This window comes from Bactrocera dorsalis, chromosome 4 (genome assembly GCF_023373825.1).
Source record: "Bactrocera dorsalis isolate Fly_Bdor chromosome 4, ASM2337382v1, whole genome shotgun sequence".
Classification (NCBI taxonomy): domain Eukaryota; kingdom Metazoa; phylum Arthropoda; class Insecta; order Diptera; family Tephritidae; genus Bactrocera; species Bactrocera dorsalis.
This window is the reverse complement of record NC_064306.1, coordinates 2,199,410-2,220,198: the sequence shown is the minus strand read 5'-3', so window position 1 is coordinate 2,220,198 and position 20,789 is coordinate 2,199,410. Positions and strand designations below refer to the sequence as shown.

General features: G+C 37.5%; 1 protein-coding gene across 4 annotated transcripts in view; it reads left to right on the top strand.

The window, feature by feature from the left end:
• LOC105226142 (uncharacterized) overlaps positions 1–20,789 on the top strand; it is a 270,787-nt gene that overhangs the window by 198,794 nt on the left and 51,204 nt on the right. For all 4 annotated transcript variants that reach the window (XM_049455824.1, XM_049455825.1, XM_049455822.1 and 1 more), the window contains one exon: positions 17,688–17,725. The gene's annotated coding sequence lies outside the window, so the exon portion shown is untranslated. The remainder of the gene's footprint in view (positions 1–17,687; positions 17,726–20,789) is intronic.

Sequence of the window (20,789 nt, the reverse complement as noted above, 5' to 3'; positions counted from 1 at the left end):
TGTGCGCAAAGGATTGTTGCTGCATATATAATATATGTAGAGTGGTACAAAAACAATTTTCAGCAACAACAACAACTCAGAGTTAAGTGCAAAGCTGGGTTTATGCGACTGCAAGTGCCTGAAAATGGCCAATAATGCCAATGAGGCGGCCATTGTTAAGCCAGCTCACTTGAGCGCCATGTGAAACAACAAAAATAAGCAGCACACACACAGAATTGCAAATATTGACAAGCGCATAAGTTCGCAAATGAGTGAATAAGCCAGCGCGCTGCTGCTTTCCCCCAACTCAAAGCCATTTACGCCCGCCGCTCAAACATTCCAGCGCTCAGCCACTGAGCAAACACGCAGCGCAGCATTTTCCCACATGCTCATCAGCAACGTCATAATCGGCATGCGGCATCTTACGTTCGTCACAGCCCCGCGCGAGTCCTTCCGCGTGCGGACAACCGCATTTAGCACTCAAGTTGACCCAAATTGCGAGTTAATTTGAATGAATTTAATAAAAATTGTGCAGGCGTGCGAAAAAATCACTTGCAGCGCGTATGCATGCAAATTTCCATGCGCACGCACACACACATGCACGCACGCGCACTAATTGAGTCGTTGATGCGGCAGTTTTTGCGCCGAAAAAAGGATTAATAGCCTGACAGCGCTTTTGCGCACACACACATACACATTACCACGCTTTGTAATGCAGCCAATGCAGCAACAACAACAGCTACAAAAACAATAAATGCGCACTGCAATCTGCTGCACAGGCTCATTGGCAATTCAATTTAAATTCATTGCAGGCAGCTGCTCAGCTCGGCGGCAGAAAGCCAATCGACGAGCCAGCGAATATTTGCTGTTGTAATGCAATGTAATGTGCGCGGGTGGGCGAAGTAATGCATGAGTAATGCAACATGCATCATCGGCAGCACAACGTGTTGCATGCCGCGCATTAGTGGCGATTTTTGTTATTCCTGCGCAGCTGACAGCCTTTGACGTTCTGAAATGTTGCTTACTTTCCTCAGTTGAAGCTGGAAAAAGTTAAACAAATAATCAAGTGTATTAAATGAAAACGTTTTCAATTTGTTTGCATGGAAGGTGTTATTAACGACTTCCTTTCGCTCTCTTTATTTTATGTCTTCTCTTTATCAATGTGCTCTTTACAGGCTATAAATTAATCGTTCAGACTTATCGTTTCAAACTGAGTTAGATCAGCGAAATAAGTGCTTTTGGGCGGTTACAAACCGGCTTAATTCCATTACCGTAAAACCAGCATTTGTATGAATTTGTCTTCTTCTCTTCTCTTTCTAAAAATATATATTTTTAATATCGTCCTTTGTTCCACTCTTGTGATCATATAATTTACTATTTCATTATTAAAATCAGTGGCATTTAACTTTATGATTACCATTACCATTACCAGTACTAATAAGTGTACTAATAAGCTGTAGTATGACGATAACAACTATAATTATCATTACTAATGCTTTTACCAAAATATTTTGTAAATATGACGCTGTGATTACTTTTACATTACCAATATCATTACTATTGCTGCAGCTAAAAATAGTTATCGATTATTTTCCAGTGTCTATTTTTCATTACTCTTTTCAATATGATTTACTTTTTCATTACTACTATGTATGTAATTACCAGTACCATTATCATTACTTTAGTACTGCTCTAGTTTAAAATAGTTATCGATTATGTGACGGTGTCAATTTGCCATTACACTTTCCAATCTGAATTACATTTGCATTACTACAGCGTATGTAATTACAAGTACCATTACTGATTACTTTATACTGTAGCTAAAAAAATTAACGGCTATTTCCCAATTTTAATTTATCACCACAGTTTTAAATATGTTTTATTTTTTGATTACTGTCATTTATATAATTACCAGTACCATTACCATTACTTTATTTCAGCGTTAGCTGTGCTCTGATCTACAATTAGACTCAAATTTATGTTTACAATACCTTTACTTTTATGATTACCCTGCTGTAATTACTCTATAAGTACTTTTATTTCATTACACTGATGGAAAGTAGTGAAATTAGTATGATTTATTGTTTACATCAAAGCGTAGAAAATTACAGTAAAATTCTCAGAAAATACCTATACAATAGTTAATTATTTCATCACTAACTAAATCATTGCAGTAAATTAAATCACTAATTAAATTAGCAATTCAACGATTAAAAGCCTCGACACCGTTATCCGCATTGTTGCATTCACAGTCAAATCTAGTTAATTTGATGTAATGGCGCCTTGCCTCCCACCTCCAACCTTCACTCTTCATTACTCGCAACGCTTTACACAGCAAACGCACTTGTCGCTTCGCTCACCTCTCTCTCCCTTAACAATTTTCAATTTAATTTCAGTAATTGACCATGATTTCTCATGACCGATTTCACAGTTGAGCGCTAATGTTAATGACTGCGAACAGATAAACAGATAAACTGACAGATACGCATCAGCATTGCATGCATTACAACAACAAATACAACAATACATCTGTTAGCAGCAAAGCGCCACAAGGCACAGCAGCAAAATATCGAAAATCACAATCGCTTCGATGAAGAACACACACTCGTTGCACTAAACAACAAAAGCAATAGCAGCAACAACAATTATTCATAATGATTTTTGACATTCAATCACTTGAGTATCGCTCAGGGTGAGGTGTGTGGCGGAGAGTGCACCAGCTACAGTGCGGGCGGTAGACGAAGGCAAATGGATTTGTTGAAGCGTACAATGACACGCATGTGCTTCGTATCGCTTTCGTATGCAGCCACAGTAATCATGTTGTATCATATTTGCCCAGCATCGTGCTGAACACTCGCCCACGGAGCTAACGAGCTGTTATGCATTTCGGAAGATTTTCGAGTCTCTGTAGGGACTCAAATATTTTAATTGCGAAATATATTTTATCTAAAAATAAAATGGAATTTAGCCAAAGAGTGGGAGGTGGAGAGTGGGGGGATAAGAGCATGGCTGTTATATGGAGATCTTTCCCAAGGCAGCGGCTTCACAAAAAGGAAAATAAAATTGATAGTTACTGTACTATACGCTCCATAATTGAAATTTATGCTTAGCCGTAGTAATTAATATTAATATCGACCTTCTTCTCGCTCTCTTAAGGAACGAAAATTGCTATTGTAATCAAAAGGCAATAGAGCATCAGAGTTCTATTTCGACAAGCTGGAATAACTTTCTGACTGATTGATTAAGTGAAGGGAAATAGTTGGTTGAAAATTAGTAAAAATTAGAATACGTTATGACTTTGTTGGTAATGTCAAATCAGTGATCTCTTGCAATGAACAAAAATTACTGCCCTCATAGCTCTCTCATCATATCTCAACGGTACCCTATCCCCTTATTATTGCTTCAGCTAACACTTCCAAATCGTCTCCTTATGCATTCTCCTACAATTTGCGTCTTCTTTAGGTGTTTAAGCCCTCTAAGATATAGTTATATACTATAGATTCTCATGTTTGTCATCACATCAAGATATTTTCAACAAAAAATAATTAATTTCTTTTCTCTTTCTTTACAGGTAAGTTTTGTTGATATACTGATATACATACCTTATATAAGCATGTAAGTAAACATTTAGATCCAGAAATAAACTTCTCAAAGCTGATCTTATGTATATGTAAAAAGCGCACTTACCGCTAAATCTTGGTTATTTAGAAATATAATTGTGTAAAAACGTCTCAATTTGCTATGATTCTCCCAAAAAACAGTGTAGACTTGAGTGCTTACAGTGATTTGTTAGAAGATACAAGTACTTAGCAGTATAAATTTTGTAAATATTTTCAAGTTTTAAGAATATTCTACAATTTTTTCTTTAGTATGTAGTAGTTCTCTTACTTATTTGTGAGAATCCATTAACTAAAAGTTGTGAGAGTCCTTTTACTAAAAGAACCCTCCAATTATTAACACTTTGTATATATGTATTTTTGATATTTTATAAACCAGTGGGAAATTACAGCTGCCTAACTGACTAGCGAAGGAACAATAAAGCAGTTTGTAATATAGTTCAGTCGGTCTAGGTCGTGGAGATAACTGGTTCGAAAATTTCAACTACTAAACGGTTGAGTTCTGCATTGGTAGTCATGTCTCCTCTTTTGCGTTGTTAGTCTAACGGTTTAATATGTATCTAAGCCTATCAAATGAAGTGCTATTCTTCTAGTCTGCCATCTTACGGCTCATTTTTCTTTCTGTGAGGGTAATTGATTCCAAAAACCCAATATAGTTCTTCTTTCACCCCAGCACTTGTCTTTACACCTTTCGGAGTGTGAGAGTATTGGACTAAAAACCTTTAAACAAAAGCTTAAGACCAGATAATGTAGGGTTATATTAAGTTTAGCAAGATGTAACACTAAAAAACAAACATTAAAGGCCCTCTAAAATATATACTTATATAGGGTGATTTTTTAAGAGCTTGATAACTTTTAAAAAAAAAAAAAACGAAAAATCAGTTATAAGTAGTGAGCGTGACGAGCTGAGCCGATTTATCCAACTCTACTCTGTTTCTCTGTCTATACGCGAATTAGTTCTTCAGTTTTATAGATATTACTCTAAAATTTTGCACACGTACTTGTCTCTTTAAGGAGCTGCTCATGTGTCGGAATCACCGTTATCGGATCACTATAGCATATAGCTGCCATACAAACTGAAGAATCGGAATCAAGTGCTTGTATGGAAAATTTTTTTATTTGAAGCGATAACTTCACAAAATTTAGCATGGATTAATATCTGAGAAAATGATGTAATCTCCGAATAAATTTTTCAGATCGGACCATTATAGCATATAGCCACAATACAAACTGAACGCTCAAAATCAACTTTTTGTATGGAAAACCTTTTTATTTGCGAATAATATATAGCTTCAGCGCTGCCGAAGTTCACGTCTTTGCTTGCTTTTAGCTTATACACTTCTCAATGCAACCCTGCTGCTCTTGGGTTTTTTCGCTGCTTAACTTTGCCAATTTTTTGCAGCCGATAATTGCAATGCTTGCCTTCACTTAATTATTTCGAAGCCACTTAATTACCTTTTTTCTTCGGGCTTAATCCCATCTTGCACACGAATTTCACTTTTCTCATTATCGTGGCATTGCACTTCGCATTTGTCCACTCACCACTCCAGCGCGGCTTGCCACTTTGACGCTCTTTTTTCGCGCATTCATTTGCAAAATAATTATTTAATTAGAGAGTCATGCATTCTTCAGCAAAAATGTTATTCGCAAATAATTTCGCAACATCTTTCACTTTTGATTTGCAACAACAACAGCAGCCTCGCACTCTTTGCTATGCATTTTTTGCACCACTTTGCCGCTTGCTCCGCCTTTACGCTTTTTAGCCGGCGTCAGGCAATGAAAGTCAACTAAAGTGTCATTAAGTAAACAAACTTCATCAAATGGAGATAAAAACAACAACAAGCAACAAAAACAATTTGCGCAGCCACATTGTGTACGCGCCGCTGACAGTCGCATTTAGACGTCCGTCGTCGGCGGCCAACAGCAGCGTTGACAAGTCCGCTAGCTACAGTAGCGACGTGTTGTACTGCAATGACAACAATAACAAGTACAACAAAAGGTACAATAATAATAACAAGTGTTGGTTGTTGTTGCTGTTGTTGGCTGCCGCAACTGTCACATCATTGCTGACAGATGAGCAGAGTAATATGCGATTAGATAATAAAGTCACGTAATGTGACACTAACACAAGCGCAGCACGCATGTACAAGCACACACACATACACACATATATTTTCCTATATACTCTTGGGCATATGTGGCTGCGGCTGCTGGGCACAATGCCACTAAAAGTACAACAATAATAACTTGTCATACCTTGTCAACCGCAGCGCAGTTGTTATATTTTTCAACTAACTGTACCTATGTAAGTGCTTTTGTGTTGGTGTGTGTGCAGTTTCGTCGTTTCTGCTACATTTTCACGTCTCAGCTCGCCAGCAGCGCGATCTGCTTATTGTTTGTTTGCGCTGAATTGAAATTTTTTGCATTTTTTTTACAAAAATATAATAACTTGTGGCTTTGTACGCACACATATGTATATGTATACACACACTCATACCGAGGAATATGAATTTTTTATCAAAACACTTTCTAAGCGTTGTATTAAGCGCATTTATTCAATTTTCTTTTACGCTTTTACATATACATACATGTATACGAGTATATGTATATAGAGTATGTTGTACATATTTTTTGTCCTTTTGTTGTTTGTATTTTTTGCAAACTTCATGCCCAGCTACTAATTTTTGGCTTCAATTTATTTTTTGTTTTCGCTGGCATCTTAATTTTTTGCTCATCATCTTGTGGCGAAAGTGAGGCTTAAAATTTGGTTTTTTGTCGAGTAATATTTTTACGCTGTTATGTAACTCAAATTCACAACATAAAGCCCCCAAATAAGTGGAAATAGTTTGAAAATTAAAAAAAAATCAAAAAATTGTTTGGTAACGAAAACAGTCCATTCGATTTCAGTTTTTATATAAAGGGTGATTTTTTAAGAGCTTGATAACTTTTTTAAAAAAAAAAACGCATAAAATTTGCAAAATCTCATCGGTTCTTTATTTGAAACGTTAGATTGGTTCATGACATTTACTTTTTGAAGATAATTTCATTTAAATGTTGACCGCCGCTGCGTCTTAGGTAAAAGCGGATTTTCTGCCAACTTTTCTAGGGCCCGACGAATCGACATTTCACGGTCTTCAGCCACACTCTCAGAAACAGACGCAATATTCTCTTCTGTACGCACTGTACGCATTCGTGTGGTTGGTTTAATGTCCAATAAAGTAAACTGAGTGCGAAACTTGGTCACAATCGCATTAATTGTTTGCTCACTGGTCGATTATGTAGACCATAAATCGGACGTAAAGCGCGAAACACATTTCGAACCGAACACTGATTTTGGTAATAAAATTCAATGATTTGCAAGCGTTGCTCGTTAGTAAGTCTATTCATGATGAAATGTCAAAGCATACTGAGCATCTTTCTCTTTGACACCATGTCTGAAATCCCACGTGATCTGTCAAATACTAATGCATGAAAATCCTAACCTCAAAAAAATCACCCGTTACATATGTATATAAAATTTTTGAAAAAAAAAAATATTCGTATGAAAAATAAAAAAAAAAATTTGAAAAATATTTGCATGTATTTTTGATATTTTTAATAAATAAAAAATTTTTTTAATTTTTTTTCTTGAACCTACAAGCAAAAATATTGTTTCTTATTATTTTGAAAAAAAATAAATAAAAATTCATATGAAAAATAAAAAAAAATTCTGAAAAATATTTGCATGTATTTTTGATATTTTTAATAAATAAAAATTTTTGGAAATTTTTTTTTTTGAACCTACAAGCAAAATTATTGTTTCTCATTATTTTGAAAAAAAAATTCATATGAAAAATAAAAAAAATGTGAAAAATATTTGCATGTATTTCTGATATTTTTAATAATTAAAATTTTTATTATTATTTTTTTTTTTTTATTTTTTTTAATTTATTGATTATAAAAGCAAAAATATTGTTTCTTATGATGTCTTTAATAATTAAAACTTTTTCTCCTTATTTTATTATTTTTTTCGAAAATTTGTTTAATACAAAAACAAAAATATTTTTTTCTGCAGATTTTTTATATGTTATTTATTTTTTCCAAAATTTCTATTTTATTAGAAGTTCAAATCGATTCGAATTAAAATTTTATGTATACAAATACATATGTATCTCGAAAAAAAATATTGAGTAGTCGAAAAAGTATTTTCGTATTTTGTCGTTGCAGTCGTATACATATCTACAGTGCTACCAATCACATTATGTCATACCATATAGTGTTGGAAAGGTGAGATTTTAAGCTTCATGGTACCCATAGACCAATAATTTTAGAAAGAAATTATGCCAAAGTCTATGAATAATTAATAGAAGAACGCAGTACTCGCTCTCATGCTCGAGAAAATTGAGTGCCAAACCTGTTTTCAGCCAATTATGGCTATAAAGCACTAGGCTACACTCTCGCCTGATTCCTAAAAATAACTGTCACAAAGGCCGTATTTGTTACGGCATCCAGCACTTCAACGCCATTAGAGCGCAACAACTATATGTACGCTTGCAACAGTCAATTTTCCACATTGTGGTAGGCCCTTGTTGACACCAAACAAATGCTGGCACCTCTTCTCTGTTTGAGCGCATCAATTTATTTTGATGACTCGACGAATTGGTAACGCCAAGCCTGTATAAGAGACGTCAAATGTTAACTGACTGCGCGCAACAACAGGCTCAGCGTTGAAGCCAAGCGCTGCCGAGCCGCCACTTCCGTCCGCGATTTGGCTGTTGCACGAACAAGGCGTTGGCCCAATTTGCGGCAATGCAACGCTGTCAGTCAATGTTTTTAAATCACGTAGGTTGTTGTTGTTGCAGCTATTGTTATTGCTGTCGTCAGCGCAACAAATATTGCCGACATTTTATGACAAAAGCGCGGCGTTTAGTTGCGCCGAATGCGTTGCAAATTGATACATGCAATTAACTGTAATTACTTGTGCGCTGCTCCACCGCTTATTCCTCTTCTTCTGCGCGTTTACCACTTTAGTTACATTTAATTAAACGTTTACAGGCGGAAACGTAATTTTTCAAGGTTCCTTTGTTGTTGCGCATGCGCGCCGTCGTCGCTTTTGTGGCCGCGCGCTTTCAGCGTAAAAATAATCGCGCGACAAAGTGCAAATGATTTCTGTTAATTGCGCCATTTATCGCCTATTATTTTGTTACAACAATTTTCTTCGCTTTCAACCTTGCGCATTTGCAACGCACGCGCAGCGCCGCCAAACGCCTTGCGAGCGACACCTTTTGCCGCCGTCAGGTGACATAATCGACGGCGCGTTGACAGCGCCGACAGCAACAGTTTAGATAAATATTTTCACAATCAACGCAACAACAACAACAATAGTTATTATTGCAATTAAGTGTTGTGGAAATTTGCGCGAGTCACGGCGCGGCGTTGAAATCGTCAAAAAGCTGCGTGAAAGTTACGCAAGCGAAATGCAGCCGATAAAAGCTAACTGCTACACATTGCCATATTAAATATTTTACGGCAATTAAATTAATTTTGTGAATTGAAAAACTATTTGAAATTTTCAATTCAGTGCAACTTTCAACACTTGTTGTGTGGTTAGTGTTGAAAGATCAGGTGAAGGTCGCAGCTTTGCGGAAGATTTGATTTAATAAATAGCTGAGTGCAGAGATACATAATGTGACGCATGCCTTTATATATTGGCACTTGAAAAAATATTTGTGAAATTTTTGGCATTTGAAAACAATATAACATACGCTATTCATAGTAATCGGCGACTTGGGACCGCCTGCATATGGTATACTATATACATAGGTGCCACACAAATCAGTCAGTCAAATTCAAGTCCTTGGAAAACTTGGAAAACTTTTTTATTTGACAAGATGTCTGCATGAAATTTCGACCAGATTATTATCGAAAAGAATAGTATAACCACCAAAAATATTGTTCTGATCGTACCACTATAGCATATATCTGCCATACAAACTGAAGGAACAAAATCAAAACAAAGATCAAGTTATAATCTCTTATGCTATATGAAATACAAATGTTTAACGTTTTTTTATTTTTTTATAAATATATGTATATACATCCATGTATATATATGTAGGTGCGTCGTATTCATGGTAATGCCACAATGATTTGCCAAATGATTATTTCTTTTTGCGCTGAAAGTCAACAAACTGCACTTCATTCTCGTCATTCACTTGATTACACCACACAGCGCTTTGCTTATTATTGTTATTGTTGTTGTTGTTGTTTATATTAAAAAGCGACTGTCAGAATGTCAATATGCTGTGCATGACTTTGCGCTGAGCTGGTGCAAAAGCACACGACTGAGCGCATACATAACTTTAAGTATACGTGTGTGTGTTTGTGTGCATGTGGCAACACCACTTCAATTGGTTCGCAGAAGTCAACGCCATCGCCAGCAAATTCCATGGACTCACACGCTTACTCACCCACACGCCGATCTACAAGTATAGTGTGCTTTGGTGTTAATTGAGTTGTGTCGTTTTGTGGCGTTGGCGCTTTTGTAACTGTCACTGTATATGTATGTGTGTGTGTGGCTGTGTTGGCACCGTTCTTTTTTCGTTTTAATTATTTTATATTTATTTTTTAACAAATGTGTGCAACTTGCTTTATATATGTGCGTAAAGTAAAGTGAATGCTGGGAAAAAGAACAAATTGTGAATCCCGAAATTTCGGGATTTGGTATATTCCTATTTATATGCATTAATATAAAGCATATTATAATACGAATTTCAAAGTTCCGTTCCTAAAATCGTAGTCCCGAAATTTCGGGATCAGGACAACAGCTTTTTTATATTTAAATTTAGGTGCATTAAATTAAATTATAACTGATAGCTGAATTTCGTAGTCTTGAAATCCCGAAAACCGCAGTCCCGAAATTTCGGGATCAGATACCACAAATATTTTTTTGTATTTATATTTTTTTGCATTAAGTAGAACTAAATATTAAACTGAATTTCATAAACCCAAAATTTCGGTATTGCGATTTCGGGACTCGACACTAAATATTTTTTTACACTCTTATTTATATACATAGGCGTTTTGTTGTTGACGCATAGCGGAACTGATGTGCTGCAAATGTAAATTAAACTGCATTCACATTTCGATTGCTCACTCGCGCTCATCCCACACTCATACACACACACACATTCACACACATACATAGACATCAACTAATTGAGTAAATAAATGGAATTTTGTGTGTTGCAGCGCTGAAAAGAAATTAACTGCTGCAAATTAACACCGCGCAAAATACATAACCGTACACACACACATACACACATACACATACTTGTAAGCCATGCGATTTCGTGTGCGCGCTTAATTAAAATGTGACATGTGGCAGTAGATTTCAGAGCGGAAGAAAGTTAATTAACAGCGCAAAAAATTAAATTTTTCAACAATTTTCATACGCGTACAAATCGCAATTTTGCGCTCCACAAAAATTTAAAAAGCCATTAAAATCTTTCGCCAAACTTTTCAAACGCTTTCGAATAGCGCGAAGAAACTAGCGCCAGTGCCGCCATAATGAATCGCATAAACGTTTGTGAAACCCAGAAAATTGCAATAAATACGCAAAATCATTAATCATTTTATTGCCTTGTGTTTAACGGTAATTTGCGGTCACGCGCCGGCCACATTTCAGCGTCAGTCAGCGCATGCGCGCAGTCAAAGCAACAAACGCTCAAGTGCTGCCACCAACTCAAACACAAACGCATTCACACATACATATATATACATATATTTGTTCAAATGCGCAATGGTGTCTGCTATTTCTTTTGGCTTTTTATCCACTCATTGACCAGTGCGACAGAGTTAAGTAAAAAACACTCGAACGTGTGGCCGCACGCATGCGCCGCATGCTAGTGGAGCAAGTTCAAGATTAATAGCGTGCGCTAAAGAAATAAAGTGAAGTGTTGGTAAAGTGGCTCGCTGCAATAAAATGCATAAATCATAAATGTTGCGGCATGTGCAAAAAAATTTAATTGCAAAAATTGTGAATTTTGGAGACCCAAATAATAAAGAAATATAAAATTTAATTTATGCGCAATAAACCAGTATAGTTTTTCAGACAAAAAATAAAAATAAAAAAAAATTAAAATTAAAAATTAATTAAAAATTTTGTGATAAAAAAATTAAAAATGTGAATTTAGAAATATATAAAAAATTAAAAGAAAATATATGTGGAATAATCAAATATAATTATTCAGAAAAAAATCAAAATTTTTCTATAAAATTACTTCAAAGAATCTACAGACAAAACTTAAACATGTGAATTTAAAAATATCAAAAAAAATATATACATTTATGTCAAATATTGGGTAGTCGAAATTGTATTTTCGTATTTCTAATCGAAATTCAACTTATTTTTCTTATATTTATAATGAACTTTAATGAACCAAATATGTACCATTTTGTTCGACCACTTGTTGCCAATTTTGAAACAGAGACATTATTCCATCAGTGTAAAACTTTCCTAGTTTTTCGGCGAAAAACTGCGACAAGTAATTTTCACAGGCTTCTCTTGAAGCCAACTTTACTCTATTAAGAGAGTTCTGCATTGACCGAAACAAACGGTAGTCCGATGGTGCAAAGTCAGGGCTATATGTTTGAATATGCATCAAAACTTCTCAGTCAAGCTCTCCCAGTTTTTGCTGAGTCATCATCAAAGATGTGTGAGGTTTAGCGTTGTTCTGATGGAAGTCGAAGCTTTTTCTATTGATCAGTTTTGGCCTTTGCTTTCGTTTGCTTACTTCAATCTCAACAGTTGTTGACAACAAAATGTAGAATCAATCATTCGATCAGGCTGGAGCAGCTCATAGTGGATGATTCCTTTCCAATCCCACCACCGAGCATAACCTTTCGAGGCGTCAATCCTGGCTTTGCGACCATTTGTTGAGCTTCACCACGCTTTGACTATGATCTTTTTGGCACATTATTGTCGTATTTGATCCACTTTTCGTCTCCTATTACCATTGGCTTCAGAAATGGTTCGATTTTATTTCATTTCAGCAAAGAATCGCAGATGTTAATTCCCGAATTTTGTTTTTGATTAACTATATACGATATAATATCTATTGACAAAATACGAAAAGACTTTTTCGACTACCCAATAACCAAAACGAAAGCGGACATTACTACTCTAAAGAAAACTGTTCCATTACCTCAGAATGCATCCTATTCAGTTAGGTTTCCTATGTTATCCGCGTCACCTCGAGTCTGAGTTACCTTCTCCAAGCCGCGTTCGCGCAAACGCTTCATTTTACCACATTGTTTCTGCAGTTTGGGTTTTTTGTCATTGCTTGTTGCACATTTGGCGCACATATAACCACGCCTGCATCTAACATTTCAACTTTTCTTGAGCAGCGGCAACACGTCAAGCCGGTTTCTGTGCGCTGCCACAGCTTCTAATACACTCCAGCTCGTGTTTAAGTTGTCAGCGCTGTTTTTGTAATGCCACAAGCAGCCTACATACGGGCCAATAAACGAGTATATGAACGCTAAGTAGCAGCAGCCTGTTTGCGGTCTGCCATAAGCGCTGAAAATGCGCTGAGCAGTAAGCTGTTGCTTGTTGCCACCAGCTTCTGGTAAACGCGCCATATTTTTTCTATTTTTTTTATTTGACGCGAAGCTGTAAAACTAGAAATTCCGTGGCACACCTCATACGTATGCCAATTAGCTGTTGATTTGTGCGGTGCTCCCATTGCGATCTGCAAATCCACTCTTTCTACAGCCTGCGCCTGGTCGTTGGCATTTCCACCGCTGCTACTGCTCCTGCTGCTGTTGCCGGCGCTGTCATTTCGCTATTATAAACACATAAATATTACGCTTACACTCCTCAAACTCCATACGGCAACCACCAATTAAACGTCTCACATTTTCCCCCTAAAAAACGGCCGCTTTAAAGTCGAAATTACAGCTGCTACCACAAATTTGCGCATATCGTTGCGTATTACCGCAATTATGGACCAATTAAAGCGGCAACGCGCGCGGTGCACAGCTGCGCTATTAATCTTTGCAACGCTCCGCTGTCATTCATTACAGCCGCCGAGGTCAATAGCATCTCACGCGCAACTTTCTAGCGGCAACAGGCTGGCTACATTCCGGATAGTCCTCGCCTGTACGCGTCTCACTTTGCTCACTTGTGCGTTCATGCGATTTTCATTCAGCCTTTGAGTGAGCGTGCGGCCCAGTCGGTCAGTTGGCTCGGCCGGTTTTGTCGATACGCATATAAAAATTATGACAAATTGCAAGAAGATTGCGCTGGGCTTGCAGTGGCTGTGCGCCACATCGCCGTCCAACAGGTAGAACATCCGCTGTAGATTAATTTAGATTTAGTTTGCGCGCAATTCTGAAAGGAAATTGTAATTAAGTAATTAATGTGAGGGGAGTCGAAAGAGCTGGCGTGGGAAGTTCATGTGTTTACGTGTCGGTCGACATCGCGGCCTTACACTTGCCCAGTGAATCAGCGAATGATTGACGATCTTGCGCTTAACAGCTTTGCTTTTATGCCGCTTTTTGCACTGGTTCTCTTCCTTTTGGGTGCGCCAGCGCCTTCTCGTATACCTAGATCTGCGGCGGCTAATGGAGCTGTCAGAGAGTGCCTGCAAGAAGACGGTTTGGGGTTAATGGAGAATAATAAAGTGTAGATAATGAAGTAGGGTAATGACTGTCGGTCGTCACTTCGGATTAACCTGTTGCGACGTGTAAAGAATTTAGAGGAAGTAACGGATTAAGAACAGACTGAAAAATTTTACTGACTTTAGTGCAAGAAATTTTGGCTATAAAGTTGAGGTCGTAATTACGTACTCTTCCAGCACCTTGGTACTCTCTTATAGTCTATGTCTGATGTAATAGCTTAGGAGTGGCTGCTGTTGAGCTTGGGACGACACGGATGCCTTAGAAACTTGCTTTTCGTCACATTTGTAGGCTATTAGTTTCTTAAGCCATCAAAACTTGAAAAAAAAATGGAAGAAACCCAGCATGTAGTATACGCACTTCCGGTAAAGTCCTTATAAGCTCAAATGCCAATTTATTCACAGCGATGGCAGGGTTTGAGCTCTAAGAGCTCCGGAATTCAAGTTAAGGTCAGACATTGATACAATCAAAGATTCGTTCCTGCGAAAGTCAACCATACGTAAATCGAATAGACGCGGTATAACCGGTTAGAGATCGTAGCTGCTCTGATAACCGTGAGACCGTCACATAAACTTGATGGATTGGATTACTATCATTTTTAGGGAGGAAGTTAGACGGCGTGACTGAATTCGAAGGCGTTCTAAGAGCTATGATTTCAGGCGTTTCGAAGAGAGGACACTGAATAATTTGCTTATCCGCAATTTTACTCTTCTAGAAACACTGTCCTTCAGCCGTCGAAAACGGCTTAACCTAAATTTTGAAGCCTCTTATTCAGAGCTTATTCCCTTTCAGGGCTTCTTCATCAGTCCGTCCTTGCCTTAAAACCTCTAGTCTACTAACCTCACCGTCCATTCAACCACATTGACCTCTATGCCGCTATCTCTAACATCACTTCATCCACAATTTACAGTTACTGCATCCATTTGGTGTGTTTAAGATCCCATGAGTGCTCTTTACCCAAATACTAAGCATCTTAAAGCGATTTATTGCCACACGCGCGCCGAAAAAAGTGGTCAATAAATTTTCAAGTTCAAAAGCACACACAATCGCCCAAAGTGTTATGGCACCTTGTACAAACATTTACAACACTAATTGCAACAACAACCACAACCACAAGTAACAGCTGCGCACAATTACGCACTTGAACAGCGCCAAGCACACAGAAGCCATCGAGGTGAGGCAAAAAACGCCAGCGACGTAAACAAACAAAAACAAAACCAAAAATTGCCTTGCAACAGCTGACGCGGCGAGCGACCACAAAGTCAAAGTTGCCATAAAGCGCACTTGAGCAGCGCCTAAGTCAAGGTTAGACACGGTTCAATTACCTCTTCAGCAGTCAGAAGCCAACGCTGCTGATGATTACGGATAAGCTGATGATGTTAGCGCTATACGCTGCTGTTAATGATGATTAACGCATGAAGTTAACGAGTAACGCTGTTCGCAGCGCCGCTTGAAAGCGCCTCCGCCAGCGCGCTAGCCAGCCATGCGTAGACGCTTCATTTGTTTATTATTTTTATTTGCATTAATTACACTAAAAGCCACGCGGCAACATAGAAAAATTGTTTTGTGTGCGACGCCACTCAAGCGCTCCGCTAGTTTGGCGACGGCGCCTGCTGTTAGTGCAAAATTACAAACAAAAAAATATGAAAAAGTGCGCGCTACCGCTTGGCAACAACTGTGTGTGTGTCTGTGTCTGCGAGACTTGCTTTGACGCGCGCTGGCGTTTCTCGCATCACAGCAAGCCGCGCCATAACTTACAATATATTTGGGCAGCTCGCAGCGGCCGCGCCATAATACGCGCAATGTTGGAACTTGATATGCAGAGTGTCAAGCGCGTCGAGTGCGCGACACAACCAACTTTTCGGGTTGCCAAGCAGCGCGCCAGAAGGTCGGCGGCATTTTTTCTAATGCTCATCTAAAATAATAAAATTGTAATAAGAAAAGTAATCGAGGGCAGCAGCAATCCCTTTTTATGACTCGCTACGAGAGCGACGCCTTTTTATGTTGTGCAAATATCTAAGTTTATTGTTTCTTTTCTAATAAATTTTTAAGTGTTTTAGATGCTGGCATTTTCTGATTTTTTTCTTTACTTTATTACTCATTAGTATTATATTTATAATATGAAGTTTGTCATACTCAGAAGTAAGCGTCGGAGAGCATATGAAGTCCCGACTGACTGAATTTCTTAGTTTTTGAGATATCTGTCTGAAATTTTGCACCAAGAAGCTGCTTATTTGTTGAAACAGCCGATATCGTATAGTTGTCATGCAATCTGACCTATTCCAATCAAGTTCTTTTGTGGAAAATTGGTCAAAAAAGTCGAAATTGAGTTTTTTATTGCTTCCGATTCACTACATCAGATTACATACATATATGTAGCATAAATTTTCAGATATAACCTATATATAACCAATTTATAACCAATAAATAACTAATTTATAACCAATACGTAAGCAATTTATAACCAATACGTAAGCAATTTATAACCAAAACTCAAATTTTGTTTCAATGTAAGTGGTTTCTATTATAACGTTTTTCCTTCGCCTGTAAACTTATGCAGAGTGTTGTTACGTTATTTTGCATTTGAGGTGACGATACATATATATCTAAGCACATACATAAGTACCACATAAGTACATATATACGACATAAGTTCATAAGTACTTAAGTTTATAAGCATAAGTGTGACGTTACCTTGTCTTGTAGGCCTTTAGGTATCTACCATAAGTAAGCAGCTAAGTGCACAAGCATGCAAGTACGTAAGTACGCACATAAGTATGTAAGCACTCAAGTTCGTGCTTTGGCAAGTTTACAGCATTAGCCGATGTTGTTAACTGTTTTGCGACGCTTTGTCCGGCTAATTTCATAAATCACAAACCACTTTCGGCTTAATCAGGCTGCGCCGTCGTCACTAATGCATAAATGAAAGTGGTTTAATGTGGCAATTGCCGCCGTTTGTGGCAGCTGCTGCTGTGGCGCGTTGCCTGCCAATAGAAAACGAGTTTGTTTTTACTTTTTCGTGCAGTCGTTTTCCGCCGGTTTCTATTTAATTTTATTTTTCAGTTTATTTCATTTTTTGTTTTTGTTATTTTGGCAGCTGTCATTTATGCGCCTGCCGTGGAAACTTTCGCTATCATTGCTTTTGCATTATCTTGTTTATCTACTTTTGTTTGGATTTTGTGCTTTTCCACTCTGAATTTGTTATTATCTGTCACGAAACTCATTCATACATGGAAAGTTCATAAACATTTTATTACGGTTTAACGCACTCGCTCGGTTTCTTCAAACTTGTTTATGCTTTAGCGCCGACAAGGCAAACAATTTCAAACTGAGCAGCCGAAAAAACAACCCTGCTATAGATTAAGACATTTCAAGTAGTTTTATGTTGATAAAAGACATAAAAGTAATCTCTTCTTTTTTTCTATATTGCAGATTCTGCGGAAGAACATCACCTCCTGTCGTTTTAAGGGGTAAGTGGCGATCTACTTTGTTAATAGTACGTTTACCAGCATAAAATTTTAAATAATATTATCTCTTCAAAGTCTTAACGCAGGAAAATTTTCATGAGATATAGATTTAAGCTTTAACAAATAAAATGGTTAGACAGAAAACAAAATATAACCTCAAAATGTCAAGCTATCTGGGTACTAGGTTTATTTCAAGGCCATAACTACAAGGTGGCGCAATATATACACTTCTCACTGAGGAAATAGTTGTTGCGTAGTCTGACTAAATATTTCAAAATATGAGGTTCTAATCTCACAAAAAATTTCCAAATATGAGCTTCGAAAACGCTCTTCCGATTATAGCGCAATATCCGCCGATAGTCGAATGAACCTCGTAGATATTTATTATGAAGATGAAGTTCGCAGGGTCGATTCAATAAGTTTCTCTATTCTCTTTAAATTTACTGAGAAATTGTTAGCTTTTTTGATCAGAAATTCGAAGGATCTCTGAACATAAGTGCTTTGCTTTTCCACAGATTGGAATGCCGTCGAATTTGGTGGATAAAAATCATTCCGATTAAGTAGATCGGACTGTCATAGAAACGGTAGTCTAGCCAAACCTCAGCTATCAATCCAGTTCATGTTCTTATCCGACCACTATTCGGTGAATAAAGTATTAAACACTTCTGGTTTCCTCCTTTAAAAGTGGTATGAAAGAGGTTTCAACAAGAACTTTCGTCCATCTAGAAAACGTCAAAACATTAAAACATTGGAGTTTCTGTTCAGTTTTTTAGTTATGCGAAACTCTGGCTTCCTTAAGATTCAACGCATTCAAAAACATTTTGGCATAGAAAATTCTTCCTGCTTTATAGTTTTAGATGGAATTTCCAAGAGCTTCGACCTTCTACAGTCCCATTTTCTCCTTTGGTTTTATTACTTTAGGGCTTCACTTGCACACTCAAATAGTCTTTATGACCACAATATAAAGTCAGCCAAAAGTCTAAAAAGATTTCTCATTTTAAAGTTTTGGATGGTAAGCAAAGAACTTCGAATTCGACCACCAACATACCGATTTTGTCCTCCGTTTTATGACTTTTCCTGCAAACTCGTCGAAGAGAAACACTAAAGCGCATACATCCCTATATCTGAAGATATGAGCATGCTCCCTGCGAAGCAGAAAAGACGCAGTGACCACTTGCAGAACCTTCTAACTCGTCGAAAATTTTCTGAATTTTACACTAGAGATTCTCAGAAGGAAATACATACCAATTAAAACCCAAATCCTAGCCAGAGTGTGTAAAATCATCCAATTCTGCGTAAAAACATTACTTTGCCACCAAGCCCTACAGATTAGGCTTGAGTAAATTACAGTTTGATTTTGTTTAATTCTTGCATAACTTTCTGGCATTCCAAAAATTCAAAAACTTTGCACTCGCACACAACCACACACATTCCCGTTATGCTTTATGCAATTAAATCTGCATCAAGCAAAGTTATTGCCTCACTTTAGTTGTGTGCTGGAAGTTTTTGTGCGCAGCTCTTGCGCTTTCTTTGTCGGCGTCATTTATCTTCAACTGTTCTCCAGACTTTTGCTTTTGACATACATTTACAGTTATGCATTAGCACGAAACTTATGCCTTTCTTGTTGGCTTGCTGGTGTCTCATCACTCTTGCATTTTTGTGTCGGAAACAATGTTGCATTTATGCACATGTTTTGCACTTGCTACTGTTTTTGTTGTGCAAATTTGTTTAAATGCCAACAAGTAAAAGTTCTGTGTAAAATTATTTTATGATTCGTTGTTTGACTTGGTAAACATGTCGGTGCATGAGTCAGAGCGCCGAAGTGCGAGCGCCTGAAATGAAGAGTGCAAACGAGTGCGAAATAAACTCGAAGACAGCGGGTGGTGGCACAAAGTAGATGTAGACTAGAAATTAGCTGTTGAAAAGAGCAATCAAATACTTTTATAGTATCTTTAAGAAAGAAATGATACTGATATGAAGAAAATGAGTTCTGAAACTCCTGCTGGGAACGTTTGATGCGTAGCAGGCTTGCATTTTGAAAACATTGGCCACTAGCTTCATTGGCACTGACCTCACCACATAATGCCCACCATTAGTTGTGCTCCACACACTTTATTGTATATAAAAATAGTTTTTAGAACCTGTTGAGAATTTCAGCCTCATTTTTTGTGATGAAAGAAATTTTTTAATGAATTTGCACCATTTGCATCACATCGTTGCACTTTCTTGTATATAAACATATTTTTATAAACCAGTTGAGAATTTCAGTCGCATTTTTTGGGTTGAAAGAAATATGTAGCGCTTTTTTCAATACACCAATGGCTCTCTACTTTACTCACTATTCTCTAACGTTCCAGTTTAGCCTCGTATATCAAACCACTGCGCTCGTAATTTATTTCAGAACACACTAACGGTATTTCAAAACTTCTTCACCGCCACTAAATCAAAAATAAAAACGCGCTACTACAAAACAACAGCAATAACAAAAACATGAAATAAAAAGCTTGCTTCTCGTGTCAATAAAGTTTGAGCGTGTTATCTACAACGTATAGGCGCAGCAACTTCTGCACTCAGCCGCATGCAACACAAATACAAAATACGTTATAACATGCCACAAATAATAGTTTTCAACAGCGTGCATGTATTGGCTGGAGAGCTGCGCACCAGACACGTATGCAGCTAAAGTTGTCCAGCCGCCAGCCGCACCGAAACCTCGCTCAGCATGTTCTAGCGGCGAGGACGACACGCTTTACTTAGTGGCTCTGCTTCCGCGCTGTGTTGCCTAGCTGGTCAGTAGCTTATGCGCAGTTCACCTATTTTTTTCCTTTTTTTCTTTTTATTTTTTTATTTTTATTTACTCCATTTATTTTCGCTTTTTACTCGCTTTCAGTTATTTGTGTCTTTGTTCGCCAGTCAATCCTCTCTGTATGCCCGCTTTTGCCTCACCCGCCTTACCCCTGGCGTTCAGCTTCTAAGCGCCTGTCGATTGCTAGTTTACCATTGCCACAATGCCTGCCTTTTTATCTGCTTGCAGACAACAGCGGTAAGCTGTGCCACATTCTAGTTG